Genomic DNA, 12755 nt, shown 5'->3' on the forward strand with positions numbered 1-12755 from the left:
TATAAATTGCTCTAAACTGATCCATTGAGGTCTTAATTTTGGTTATTGTATTTTTTGATTCTAGAATTTCTACTTAGTTCTTTTTCAATTTGAAATGTCCTTTAAAAATAAATTCTATTCTGTGCTGAATTCATAATCTGGTCTTTTAACTCCTTAGAAGAGTAAGCATAGTTTTGTTTTTATGCTTTCTATATTTTGTTGCTATTCATGACATACCATACTTTGATGAATGTCAGAAAGATGATGTGATGTTTCCCTAGACAATGGTATTCAATGTGTTATTGATGTGGTGATATCAAAAGAGCCAACTAAGATTCTCTTTGGATTGATTCATAGACTTTTTTCTTTTTGTCATGAAAAATTCACAGTCTGTACTGAAGTAGAGGAAAATGTATGAGAACTCACAAGAATCCATTACCCAGTTTCAACAATTATCAACATTTAGCAACCATAGTTATTTTAAAGTTCATGCCTGATAAATCTAATACCTGGATCCACTGTGGGTCTATTTCCATTGTCTGTTGGCTCTATGTCTCTTTTTCTTGTCTTCTTGCTACTATTTCTTTGGGTTTCAGAAACTGTATTGAAAAATTATTTGTGGAAATAATTTGATGTGTAGGATAATTTCTTTCTGTAGGGAAGATTTATGTTTTCTTCTGCTACATGCCTGGCAGCTCTTGAATCTGGAATCATCTTAATCCAATTGCAGGGACGAAGATGATTCAAAGCTGAGCTGAAACGGCTGCAAGAACCAGTCTCCTTTGGGTCACTCTGTTAGGGTGACCTAGGCTCTCTTACCAAGTCCAAGACTACAACATTTGTGATTTTATCTCCATGAAACTGCTAAAAGTGCTGCGTAGCCCTTTGGCTGCCCCTTCCTGAATTGGTAAGTTCCGTCAGAGGAAAAACCCAAACATTAGATCTTTACTATCTCATTAACTGTCCAATGCTTTCAAGCAGAATAAATATATGTGTATTATGAATATGTGTGTGTACATTAGTTATCCTCAGAAAGAAGATTGGTCCAGATCTGCTGGTCTTCCATTACTAGAAGCAAAAGCCTATTCTACACAATCTCTCATCCTACAGTCTTTTTTACTAATCATTTTTAAAGGGCAACTTGAATTGTAATATACAATGATTGCTTATGGATTAATTGATTTCTATATCTACCAGTAAGAATTTATTAATCGCTGTTTCTGTAAGCTCTTTGTTTACTCTCGGGTCCTTTTCTCATTCTGATTTGTGTCACAATACAGGCTCTCTGACTCTTTGGCTTCCAAGTAGGTGTACCCAAAGAAGGCCCTGGTAGAAAATTGGAGGGTGAGAGTAGGGCAGAGATGTCAGGGTATTCTTACCTCTATTTTTGCTTCCTTTGGTGTCTCTGACAGTAGCTGGGTCTCCTTCATGGTCTAGCTCTTACTGAAAGGCTCTGGCTTCTGGGTTGTGGTAACATATCTCCTCCCATTGTTTCCCCCACCCCTAAAAACGATAGAGTATTCCTACAGTTGCTAATCTGTGGGTTGCCTTACTCTTTTTGGCTTCTCAACCCTTCTATCACTGTGTAATCAGTGATACCTCTAAATTTACCTCCAAATTCCCACCATATAATAATACCCCCTATTTTAAAGACCTAGTGCAGTTACTTTATCTGTCTATAGGGTTTTGTTACAGTACGAAATGTGTAATACGCAGTACTTATCCACAGGAAAGGTATAGTCTTGACAAGGAACAAATGACGTCTGTATATGAAGAAATGACAGATGACCATGTGTTAAGTGTCAGCCTTGATGGATTTATACAAGAAGGCCAAAGCAACTCAAGGAAGGGAGACACCCCTGGAATCCTCAGGACCTTTTGGTGGAGGTAAGTCAGGTTGTGTGGTAGAATAGAATAGAAAACTCTCCAGGTGGAGCTGAAATAAGTTTCTGGAAAACAAAACTCTAGATCAAAATCTGCATGGAAAAGTAGCTTTTGAAATTATTTTCCATTCAAACTAATGACATATATGAGTAACTTGGTGATTCTTGTGCATGCTTTGAAAAATCTTTAAACTTTGAAAAACCTTTAAAACCAATGTGACGGCATTTTCTCTTTTTTTTAAGATTTAATTTTATTTATTTTTGGCTGCGTCAGGTCTTTGTTGCTGCGCATGGGCTTTCTCTAGTTGCAGCGAGCGGGGGCTACTTTTCATTGTGGTGCACGGGCTTCTCATTGCGGTGGCTTCTCTTGTTGTGGAGTATGGGCTCTATGCACGCGGGCTTCAGGAGTTGTGGCTCGCGGGCTCTAGAGCTCAGGCTCGGTAGTTGTGGCGCACTGGCTTAGTTGCTCTGTGGCATGTGGGATCTTCCTGGACCAGGGATCGAACCTGTGTCCCCTTCATTGGCAGGTGGATTCTTATCCACTGTGTCACCAGGGGAGTCCCTGTGATGGCATTTTCAATCTCACTTTACACCTTTGGTCTTACTAGTTCATAAACTTGAGCTTCACTGGAAGTAACCCTGTCATTCACTGCAAACAAGTTCTGTCATTTCAGGTGCTACCAACAGACAACCAATTGAAAACTGAGCGATGAGTGGTAGTCAAAGAACTCTTGAGCAAATACGTAGTTTTCCAGTGAATAAGCGTTCATGATGGGTGCATGATGAAATGCTCTTTCTAAGCCAGGATGTGACTCTACTTTTGGGTGGACTGAGGCATTTGAAGTACTTGAAGTAAGTTGGGAGATAGAAGGTGTTGTGTGAAACCAATTATTTGTATGTGGATTGTTACTCTGGAGCTCATTTTTATCGTGTTGCCAGGCTGTGGTCAAGCCCAGTGCTGGGGGATGAACATTCCTCTAGTTTGGTGTATATTGTTTCTGGGCAGTCAGTGGAAAGAGCATTGAATTTGGAGTCAGATCTAACTTGGAGACCCCTCTTGGATCTTCCTTGGCTATTTGATCTTGGGGAAAGCATTTAACTTCTTGAGTTTCACCTTCCTTATCTAGAAATTATTAAGAGTATTGCAATCTCGTAGGAGACTGTTGTAATAATTTAGGTGAAAGTGCTTAGTAAACTCTTACAAATGTAGCTATTTCTTGCACAAACATTTGAGCTGCCCCACTATGTCTAAGCTATTGTGCTTGGCCAGGTTAGAAAATTTGCTGGGGGAGAGATCGTAGGCACCTAATGGTACTTCTACATAGGACCTTGTCCTTATAAAACAGGCAAGGGAGAATCACATAATTTTCTTTCTTGCTTTTTTATTTTTCATTTTTCAATTGCCGCTCCTAAAACTGACTTATAGAATATTTGCATTCATTGTACATATTGCTCACACGATGCGCTTGGCTCTGCTCCAAAGGTGGAAGTTGAAATAAATGTTCCTATTATAACTAAACTCTACCTCCTTCCCTCTCTTGTATCCTGGAGTCCTTATAATATATACACAGCATAAAATGTACATGAAATAACAAGTCATTATTTGCAAAGTACATTTTTTTCCTCTCTGGGGCCTTATTAGCAATTGACAATCTTAAAATTTTATCTCCCAAGCAGGGTCCTCATCAGGTATTCCTTGACTCCATTCTGTTAAGCATCTTCACCAATCATTATTAAGCCACCTACTAAAAATCAGGGGGAAAAAACCAGCTCAAGGGAGCCTCCCCTGACACCTACTGCAAGCTAATAGCTTCCCCTATCCAGAACAAATGCTAAAACTGGTCAGAAGTCACATTATTTACTCTCAGAATAATAGTCTTTTGCAGTTTATGCTTATCTTGTCACCCAACCACAGTAATAATATGTTTGACATGAACTGCATACTAATTACTTTTACTATTCCAGAAGTTTCATTAGCAACAGTCCTCCCTTGCCCCCAATACTCCCAAACTCCCGAATGTCTAAAAATACCATCTTAACTATATCCTCGAAGACAAAATAAATTCCAGCATACACATTTTATATTTGTTCCTCCACCTCGCTCCCACCCTTGCCGAATCTTTCAGCCATCACACCAAAAATGCTAAAAGTCAGAAAAAATATCATCATGATTTCTCAAAAAGAGCGCTTACTCTGAACTTAAGAGGACTTTAAGAATCTTCTCTTAACTCAGACCTGAGAGACAGTTGGACACTTTCTCCCTTCCTTAAAACAAACAAACAAATTATGGTCTGTACAGATTTTTAAATTTATTAACCAGTTTTCAGCTTTTAGAAGCCTAGAATATAAATGTAAATACTGAACTTCTGAATGCCAAGATTTAACTTGGAATTTGAAAGTGGATAATGAAGAAACTTGAGGCAGTCAAAATAAATGAAATAGCCTCCATGGATCACATTCAAACTTCTGTTTTAAGCAAAATTTGGGCAAGTGGTTCATAGCAGATTAGAAGTAGTGACTCGGAAATGGAAATGTGGTTGCCCTGTGTTGTAGTCAGTTCGAACTGCCATAATAAAATACCATAGATGGGGAGGCTTAAACAAGACACTTATTTCTCCCAGTTCTGGAAGCTTGGAAGAACAAGGTGAAGGTGCAGTCCTATTTTTCCTAGTCCTCTTCCTGGCTTGCAGACAGTCAGCTTCTCACGTGGCCTTTCCTCAGAGCACGTGTGTGAGGAGAAAGAGCAAACTCCCTGGTGTCTTTTCTTTTAAGGGCACTAATCCCATCATGAGGGCCCCATCCTCATGACTTCATCTAAACCTACTTACCTCTCAAAGGCCCCATGTTCAAATACCATCACCATACCATTGGGAGTTAGGATTTCAACATGTGAATTTTAGGGGGACAAAATTCAGTCCATAGCGCTCTGCAAAAGTCAGATATACCAGCAGCAGCCAAAAGAGAAAGTAATCCCTTGATAGGGAGGGATCAAAGAAGAACTACTGTAACATTTTATTGTTAAAAGGGACCATTTAGTTCAGGAACATGTTGCTCTGTGGAGGTGAGTGGTTCCAGAGGGCATCATGGTTACTCATGTTCCTAATAATGAGTCTGATTCATTAAAAAAAGGATGAAATATCTTCAGTGCCCTCTGTTTAAGAGGGCACTGAAAAGAATGTAATCTATTTTAGATTTATTGTTGTCAACGTACTTAAAATATTGGTGTGTCTGCAGATTGCAATCAGTCCTGTGAAACATCCATTTATGTGGAATGGTTGGTCTTCTGAAACCTGATAAATCTCATGCATTAATAAACAATACGTATTTTTTAGGGTCAGTCAGTAGGATACCATTTCCAAAGAACAATTTTCTTTTAAACTGAATTATGCAAGAGCTCACAAAATTTAGTGTTGATATTTCAGCTGTTGAAAACAATCCATCAGGTTCTTCACTACTTAGCACCAAGGTAGAAAAAATTTATCACAGTGCTCTTTTATCCAAGCATGTCTATGCATACCAATCTCATTGCCCTTTAATTTAAAGGTGGTAGTAGAGATCAGGGGTACAATAGAAGAGAAAACTTATGTTTGACCATAGTTCTTCCACCTGGGCCAAGGAACAATGAGTTCCTGACTTGTCTGCCTTTTGTCTTAGTGCCTTCTCTCCTGTTAGTAGCCTTTCTCTGGACCCTATTGTGATTGCAATGGCCAGATTTCCCTTTTTGCTGCCTGCCATACTTACCAACAAATCAGCATCCATCTCCGCAGTGAGGCTTATCTTGCCAAAAGTCAAGGATACTCGAAGACCATTGGCTGCAATTCCCTATATCAGTCCCTACACTAGAGATGGCCTTGCCAATGGGACCGTAGTAATTGACATTGCTTGGCAAAGCCTCCCCATACTCTGGATGACGTTTGGAAAGGTATAGTCGGCTTCTGCCTCTATAATTCTCTTTTTGTATATGTTTTCATTTATAAAAAACCCCATTTGGCTGATACATCCCTCTTTAGCTATATTAAAATCTTTGAGGTCTGGTCTTATCTTGCTGGCAGTGGTCCTGGGCTGTCTTGTTAAGGTGACACTGCAGATCTTGGTTATGAGCCATTACGTCCTGATTTTAGAGTTTATGCCTGGGTATAGTCTTATTCTTTTAAATCTGTGTTCTTGAGGATGCCTCAGTGTAGTACCCCCAAATCAACAGGTACTGAATAACAACACTATGTACCAAGTGCTTTATCTGCTACCCACATCTAATCTATTAGCAAAGCCTAGTGGATATAAAAAATATATCCTGATTCTACTTCTCCTACTTCCACTGCTGTCAGTCTAGCCCAGGCCTCCACTCTTATTCATCTAGACACTGCCATGGTCTCCTAACCAGTCTCCCTTCTTCCAGTCTTGTCTGTTGGGATTTTTTCAACACAGCAGCCACATACAGATAGACTCATATCACTCTTCTGCTCAAATCATCCAACTGCTTCCTATGAGAGAATAAAATACAAATGTTCATTGACTGGATACAAGGCCCTACCTGGTGTAAGGGCACCTTCTTGACCTCATCTTCTAACATCTCCCCCTTGCTCACCCTCTTCGCTGGCCTCCAAATGCTTCTTTCGACATGCTAAGCACGGTCCTGCTTCGAGCCTTCTGCCCTTGCTGTACCCTTGCGGGGGTGGTGGTGGTGGAGCATGCAGCGGGTAGGCCTGTTTTTTCCCCTGATGTGTGCATGTCCAGGTCCCTCACTTCATTCAGAGTGCTGTGCATATGTCCTGTCGTTGGAGAAGCCCGCCCTGACCACCCTATCTAGAATAAGAGCCTCCCACCCTATGCTGTATTCCTCTGTGTCTCTCCTTGCCCTGATCATTTATTTGCTCATTGATTTTTTGGTTCAACTCCCTCCACTAAAACATAATCCCCACTAGAGTTGGTTCACAGCTATATCCCCAGTTCCTAGAGCAGTGTCTAGCAACTAGTGTGCCTTCAGTAAATATTTGTTGGCTAATTGACAGAATGATTCCTTATCTAATTGAATCCTCACAGCACTTCGTTTAGGGGTTAGGTGCCTGTAATCTGATTTTGTAAAGAAACTGAAAAAGCAGGCCTACTAACTTGCTTAGAGAATGTAGATACTGCAGAGCTGAGTTTTGGATTTTGGTCCTCATGACTTGGTGTTCAGTGTCTAGTGCAGCACGCTTTTTTTTTTTAAGCATTTATTGTCCATTTATTTCTTTTTTTCACAACTTTATTAGAGTATAATTGCTTTACAATGGTGTGTAAGTTTCTACTGTACAACAGAGTGAATCAGCTATACATATACATATATCCCCATATCCCCTCCCTCTTGAGCCTCCCTCCCACCCTCCCTATCCCACCCCTCTAGGTGGTCACAAAGCATTGAGTTGATCTCCCTGTGCAGCACACTTTTAACCCCCATCTAGTGATGTGGAGCTATAGGGCAATGTCAGTGAGTGCTGGGAGGTGGCCTTCCAGGACCTGGCCATTGGTGTTCAGTGGCAGCACAGAATCATTAGGTTATTGCTGATTTTACAGCTGATGATGAAATTTCTCAAGAAGCTAAATTGTGGCCCATCCACATATCTATCAATCAGGACTCCTCAGTCTCAACATGGAGAATGCGGAGTTTAGTTTTCTGTTTTCTTGACATTCTGTTCTGAATTAACAGGTCAGAAACTTAATGATTGGACGTTGTGTTGTGGTAGTTATTACTTACTTCCTCACCCTTTCCCAGATAGATAACAATAACAAGACCTAGAGTATATACAGACTGAATCCAGAGCCAGAAGATAGGAGGTTAACCAGATCAGAATCGTTCATTCGGGGATCGGAGTCACATAACCAGCTACAGGTCCAAGATACAGAGTGTTAGATGTGACGTTTCCAGGATTTTCAGCAGTCAGGTCTTCTTTATCGATGGACTACTGCCCCATTGTAGGAGTGTCTGGTGTTAGACAAGGAGGACTCTAGAGACTAACCAAGTGCCCACACTTGCCTCTTAATGCTGCCTCGTGGGCCAGGGCAAAGGCAAGGTCAGGGGCACCTGTCGACCACATTGCCCTAGCAACTGGAAGCCAAATGGGCTCCATGGCTGGCTGCTGGTCTCTGTGTCAGTGTGGTTCGTCTCTGAATGGACAATGCTGACTGTCTGAGGTTGATGCCATTTGGTTTTTGTTTATGTGTAGATAAAATTCTAAAGTCTTCTAGCCCCTCTTTTAACTTTAACAGCTGCCAGCACAAGTCTGCTGAAACTATGGGAAATAAGTGACTCTACATAAATATGTTTTTTAAAAAGTAAGATGCAGGGCTTCCCTGGTGGCGCAGCGGTTGAGAGTCTGCCTGCCGATGCAGGGGACACGGGTTCGTGCCCCGGTCCGGGAAGATCCCACATGCCGCGGAGCGGCTGGGTCCGTGAGCCATGGCCGCTGAGCCTGCGCGTCCGGAGCCTGTGCTCTGCAACGGGAGAGGCCACAACAGTGAGAGGCCCGTGTACCGCAGGAAAAAAAAAAAAAAAAGTAAGATGCAATGGGCTCAGCATGAGTCAGCATGTGGGAATACTGCTTAGGGGGCAAGTGTGACTCTGGAACTTGAAAACAGGAACCTAGCAAGAGGTCCTTTTTCCTACAAACATCATTTTAACCATATATTTTTAGAACACCTATTATATGGTAGGTAGTGTGTTATATGCTGTGACACACAGACACAAGGTCAGACAGTTCTCAGGAAGCTCAGTATCTAGTGACTTCATTGTGGGTCACTTCGAGACTCTTGTGATCCTATTTCCTTCAGCTTTCAAGAATTATAAAAGGGAACGTAAAAATTGAGATAAATGAAAAGGAAACTGATTAGTCTGAAGGTTTAATGATTTAATGATCAGTTAGAGGAAAGATACAGAGAGCATACCATGCAGTTCATCTCCCTTCACACTTAATGAGGTGTCTGTGCAATGAGAGAGATGATACTAAGATATAATGGATGGAGAGACCCTTCCTTCCTGACCTTAAAGCAATGAAAATATTTGCATATATATTATGTATATCTTGCGTGTTTGCATATGTGTGTACACATATATACAAGCATACCTTGCTTTGTTGCACTTTGCAGATACTGCATTTTTACATATTGAAGGTTTGTGGCAACCCTGTGATGATTAAGTTTGTAAACACCATTTTTCCAACAACATTTGCTCACTTCATGTCTCTGTGTCACATTCTGGTAATTCTTGCAATATTTTAAACTGTTTCATTATTATTATATTATGATGATCTATGATCAGTGACCTTAAATGTTACAGTTGTAATTGTTTTGGGGTGCCATGAGCCGTGTTCATCTAAGACAGGGAATTAAACTGATAAATATTGTGAGTGTTCTGACTGTTCCATCGACTGGTATTCTCCCATCTCTCCTCTCTCCTCTCTCCTCATGCCTCCCTATTTTCAGAGACACAACAATGTTGAAATTAAGCCAATTACTAACACTACAATGGCCTGTAAGTGTTCAAGTGTAAGAAAGAGTCTCATGTCTCTCACTTTAAGTCAAAAGTTAGAGATGATTAAGCTTAGTGAGAAAAGCATGTGGAAAGTTGAGATAGGCTGAAGTCTAGCCCTCTTGTGGTAAAAAGTTAGCCATGCTGTGAATGCAAAGGAAAAGTTCTTGAAGGAAATTAAAAGTGCTACTCCAGTGAAGACATAAATGATTTAAAAAAAAAAAAAAGTGAAACAGCCTTATTGCTGATATGGAGACAACTTCAGTGATCTGACTAGAAGATCAAACCAGTTTAAGGAAAGAAGCCATTTCCATAACATAAAAGTGCCAGGTGAAGCAGCAAGTGCTGATGTCTTAGAAGCTGCAGGAAGTCATCCAGAAGATCTAGCTAAGATAATTCATGAAGGTGGCTACACTAAACAATAGATTTTCTAGATGAAACAGCCTTATATTGGAAGAAGATGCCATCTAGGACTTTCATAGCTAGAGAGGAGAAGTCAATGCCTGGCTTCAAAGTTTCAAGGACAGACTGACTCTCTTGTTAGGGGCTGATGCAGCTGGTGACTTGAAGTTGAAGCCAATGCTCATTTATCATTCAAAAAATCCTATGACCCTTAAAAATTATGCTGAATCTGCTCTGCCTGTGCCCTATAAATGGAACAACAAAACCTGGTAGGCAGCACCTCTGTTTACAACATGGTTTAAGCCCACTCTTGAGACCTACTGCTCAGAAAAAAAAGATTCCTTTCAAAATGTTACTGCTCATTGACAGTGCACCTGCTCATCCAAGAGCTCTGATGAAGATATACAACAAGATTAGTGTTGTTTTCATGCCTGCTAGCACAACATTTATTCTGCAGCCTAATCATCGAGGAGTCATTTTTTAGACTTTCAAGTCTTCATATTTAAGAAATATATTTCATAAGGCTATGGTTGCCATAGATAGTGATTCCTCTGATGGATCTGGGCAAACTCAACTGAAAACCTTCTGGAAAGGATACACCATTCTAGATACCATTAAGAACATTTGTGATTCATGGGAAGAGGTCCAAATATCAACATTAACAGGAGTTTGGGAGAAGTTGATTTTAAGCTTCATGGATGACTTGGAGGGGTTTGAGACTTCAGTGGAGGAAGTAGCTGCAGATAGAGTGGAAACAGCAAGAGAACTAGAAGTGGAGCCTGAAGATGTGGCTGAATTGCTGCAATCTCATGGTTAAACTTTAATGGATGAAGAGTTGCTTCTTAATGATGAACAAAAAAGTGGTTTCTTGAGATGGAATCTACTCCTGGTGAAGATGTTATGAAAATTGTTGTAATGACAACAAATGATTTATTTATTTATTTATCTTTAACATCTTTATTGGAGTATAATTGCTTTACAATGTTGTGTTAGCTTCTGCTGTATAACAAAGTGAATCAGCTATACATATACATATATCCCCATATCCCCTCCCTCTTGCGTCTCCCTCCCACCCTCCCTATCTCACCCCATAGGTGGTCACAAAGCACGGAGCTGATCTCCCTGTGCTATGCGGCTGCTTCCCACTAGCTATCTCTTTTGCATTTGGTAGTGTGTATATGTCCATGCCACTCTCTCACTTCTTCCCAGCTTCCAACAAAGGATTTAGAATAGTACATAAACTTAGTTGATAAAGCAGTGGCAAGTTTTGAGAGGATTGACTCCAGTTTTGAAAGAAGTTCTCCTGTGGGTAAAATGCTGTCAAACAGCCTTGCATGCTGCAGTGAGACCTTTCATGAAACAATGAGTCAGTCCGTGCAGCAAACTTCATTGTCGTCTTATTTTAAGAAACTGCCACAGCCATCCCAACCTTCAGCACCCATCACCCTGACCAGTCAGCAGCCATCAGCATCGAGGCAAGACCCTCCACCAGCAAAAAGATTAGGACTTGCTGAAGGCTCATATGATGGTTAGCAGTTTTTAGCAAGAAAATATTTTTAAATTAAGATAAGTACATTACAGTTTTTAGACATATTGCACACTGAATATACTATAGTGTAAACATAACTTTTATAAGCACTGGAAAACCAAAGAATTCGTGTGACCCACTTTGTTGGGATATTTGCTTTATTGTTGTGGTCTGGAACCAAAGCCATAATATCTCTGAGGTAAGCCTGTATTTGTGTCCCCCCCAAATTCCTATGTTGAAGTCCTAACCCCCAGTACCTCAGAATGTAACTATATTTGGAGATAGGGTCTTTAAAGAGGTAATTAAGTTAAATTTGCTTATTGGGTTGGGCCCTAAAGCAACATGACTGGTATCCTTATAAGAAGAGAAGATTAGGAAGCAGACAGGCCCAGAGGAGAAACCATGTGAAGACACAGGGAGAAGACAGCCATTTCTCTTGTAAGCCTGAGAGGCCTCAGAAGAAATCAACCCTGCCAGCACCTTGATCTCAGACTTTTAGCCTCCAGGACTGTGAGGAAATACATCTCTGTTGGTTAAGTTACCTGGTCTGTAGTGCTTTGTGATGGCACCCCTAGCAAAATGACACAATACACAAAGTGAAAGGACTCTAGCGCTAGAGATTTCAAGTACTCAACAACTGCACATATGTATCAGGGCTAGCTTAGAAAGAAATATTCTCAGGTGTCGGATCATGCTGGGCTGCTAAGCATAGTGATGGGATGAGAAATAATCCTGGATGCTCCAGCTCTGTGGATGTGAAGTGCTTTATGTCTCTACTAGCTCGTTCACTCAGTGAGTATTTTTTAAGTTCCTGCTATGTACCAGGAAGTGAACTAGGTACAGGAAATACAAGATGGATTGGCAAAAGGATTTGTCCTCAAGGAGCAGTTATGGCTGGCTCTTGCTACAGTGTGGGAAGTCTTATGATGAATATTTGAACAGGGCACCTAACCTCACAGGGTGGTCGTTCCAGCTCTGTGTCCCGACAGTCACTGGACTACACTTGGTCTCTTTCTTACTTATTTCTCCCATTTTAAAGTCCTGTCTTTTATTGACCTCCTCCAGTTCTTTTCTTTCTTTTTCTAAACGACTAAGTGTTAGATATCAACCCAGGATTTGTAGTAGTTCAGTTAGGCTCCCAGGAAGTCATTCAGAGAACATGATGCAGTAAATCAGACTTTGTGTTTACTCTGACTTGGAGAGTTACCATCTGTCTGACTCAATTCCAGAAGAGAGAACCATCTCCTGTGACCTCTTCCCCTGTATTTCAGGCCATAAATAGGTGCTGGGGCCCTGCCAGGTTGGGTCACTGTGGCTCAAAAGGGACTGTCAGTTCCTCACAAACACTACACAGCTGCAAAATGACTGTGCCACCCAAGGTGACTCATAAAATCTGCCCCTGTAAAAGGGACTATTAGAAATGTCACCTCCTGGCTATCACTAGAATGCAATTATGAGTCTA

General features: G+C 40.8%; 1 long non-coding RNA gene across 20 annotated transcripts in view; it reads left to right on the plus strand.

Moving 5' to 3' along the window:
• LOC109549903 (uncharacterized) overlaps positions 1-12755 on the plus strand; it is a 148510-nt gene that overhangs the window by 34515 nt on the left and 101240 nt on the right. For 14 of the 20 annotated variants that reach the window (XR_012332522.1, XR_012332523.1, XR_012332531.1 and 11 more), the window contains exons 2-3: positions 710-886; positions 1709-1866. The exons of 1 other annotated variant lie outside the window; for it this stretch is intronic. This is a non-coding gene — a long non-coding RNA (uncharacterized lncRNA). Of the gene's footprint in view, positions 1-709; positions 887-1708; positions 1867-2536; positions 2715-12755 lie in introns of all 20 variants that reach the window. 5 more of the 20 variants (XR_012332515.1, XR_012332517.1, XR_012332516.1 and 2 more) reach the window with 1 other exon arrangement.

Source organism: Tursiops truncatus, chromosome 6, assembly GCF_011762595.2.
Source record: "Tursiops truncatus isolate mTurTru1 chromosome 6, mTurTru1.mat.Y, whole genome shotgun sequence".
Classification (NCBI taxonomy): domain Eukaryota; kingdom Metazoa; phylum Chordata; class Mammalia; order Artiodactyla; family Delphinidae; genus Tursiops; species Tursiops truncatus.